The following is a 2,246-nucleotide window of genomic DNA, read 5'->3' as shown; positions in this document are numbered from 1 at the left end:
AGGAAATTATAAACTAACCAAATGAAAAAATCATGGTCAAAACACCAACCCATAATTTCATGAACTCAGGCACATTGCATTTGTCACATCATTATTGGTAAGAGAGAAGCCTCTTCTCAAAAAAGAAAACATAATGTGTAAACCAACATGAAGCAAAATAGAAGTTCAATTGAAGTGTCAAATGGTGCATATTAATTGTGACTGGTTAGAGAGGTGTGGTTTAGGCATGTTAATATAAGGTGAAAAAAGTGAGTTCATCAAGAGCAGACACTTGCAAAGAACATGAGCAGAAGTTAGAAAGTCCATTTAGGAGCTACAAGATATATCTGATCCACTATGGTCATATTGTAGAGTAACTATGAAGAAAAGAATTAAAAGACAAACTGAAAAGAGAGTCAGAAATGCTGCTATTGATAATAAAGGTTATACAAATGATTACAAACATCTAATTTTTGAAAATCATGGATGCAATTTTGAAAACAATTATAGTTTCCATAACATTTATGGAAACAAAGCATAATTCTCATGAGCCACTCATTATATTTATGAAGGTTTTGTGGCAAACTAAATGTATGTCTTAGTAGTACAATTTCTCATATAAAGTTGAAGCAAAACAGATTGAAAAAGAGAAAAATAGGGGATGAACACATTGAAATATATTCATGTTACTTGTAGAAGGTAAAAAGGCATAAAAATATAGGAATCAAAAAGACTCATTCATAACTAGCTAGCACCTTACTGTTCTGTCCACTCTAACACTGCAAACCACTTTGCCCCTCTACCATCTTCCACTTTGGAAACTCAGATCCTGTTATAAAAAAATTCTCTAACAATATATTTTGAAGCCCACCATTTTCCCAAGAGCTGCTTTCACATCCTTGTTCCTTAGACTATAGATCAGGGGTATTAGCATGGGAATCACTATAGTATAGAACACTGTGGCCACTTTATCAGTTTCCAGACTGTAGTCAGAACTGGGTCTGCAATAAATAAAAAAGGATTGTTCCATGGAAGACAATAATGGTTGTAAGCTGGGAGGTGAATGTGGAAAAGTCTTTGTGCCTTCCCTCTGCAGAGTGCATCCTCAGGATGGTGATGAGAATAAACATATAGGAGGTGATGATGATCATGATGGTGATGATCTCATAGAAAGTGGCCACAATAAACAACAACAGTCCATTGATGGACACATCAGAGCAAGCAAGAGATAAGAGAGGTGGCAAATCAAAGTGGTTAATCACATTTGATTTATAGCATGGGATCTCAAGAGCTAAACATATGTGAATCAGAGAACTCACTGTTCCACAGAGATAGAATACAGAAACCAGTCCCATACAGAGTTTCTGGGACATGATAATCATGTAGAGCAGTGGATAGCTGATGGCCACAAAGCAGTCATAGGCCATCACAGCCAGCAGGATGATCTCAGTGACCACACATGTGCAAAACAAATATTGCACAGAGCATCCCAGAAAGGAAATGTTTTTTTCCTTCACTAAGGTATTGGCCAACATCTTAGGCACAATTATGGTGGAGTAGCAGAAATCCACAAGGGCCAAGTGGCTAAGGAAAAAGTGCATGGAGGTGTGAAGCTGAGAGCTGACGTGGATCACTGTGACCATGCCCAGGTTGCCCATCACTGTGACTCCATAGATGAGAAGGAACACCAGGAAGAGGAAGACAATCAGCTCAGGGAGGTCTGATAATCCCAGGAGGATGAACTCTGACATAGTGCTCCAGTTTCATTTTTCCATGTCCCTACTTTATTTCAGTTGGGAAAATGAAAAACAAAACAAAACTAAAACTAAACTAAAAGTCATTCTCCATTATAGGATCCAAAATTCAGTTTTGCTCTTTCCTAAAAGCAGACATGAGAATAATTAGGAGACCTACTGCTGGCAATAAATAAATAAGGTATTTTTTGTGTGTGACATTTAGGAGAAGTTCCGAAATAGTAGAATACAGATGAACAGGGCTCACAGTTTACTTCACAGGTCACACAAAATCATGAAAAACATTAACAACTACAGAAGCTTACAGGATTCCTTAAACTCATCTTGCACACTTTAAGGAGGGACATATCATCAGAAAGAAGGTAAACATTATGCAATTTGCTTTATCTCTCTCTGGTTTCAAATTCATTCTTTAAGAAAAACTTCCTTCAATGATTTATCCAAACCAGGGATCCTAGAAAATAATGTTTTCAATATATAATACCTTTCTCTGAGTTTTCCATTGAAGTGATG

The 2,246-nt window shown here is 36.8% G+C and overlaps 1 pseudogene; it reads right to left on the bottom strand.

Moving 5' to 3' along the window:
- Positions 1-826: 826 nt before the first annotated feature.
- LOC119524770 lies at positions 827-1,754 on the bottom strand (annotated as a pseudogene).
- Positions 1,755-2,246: the final 492 nt, after the last annotated feature.

Source organism: Choloepus didactylus (genome assembly GCF_015220235.1).
Source record: "Choloepus didactylus isolate mChoDid1 chromosome 13 unlocalized genomic scaffold, mChoDid1.pri SUPER_13_unloc1, whole genome shotgun sequence".
Lineage (NCBI taxonomy): Eukaryota > Metazoa > Chordata > Mammalia > Pilosa > Megalonychidae > Choloepus > Choloepus didactylus.
This window is presented reverse-complemented; position numbering and strand designations above follow the sequence as displayed.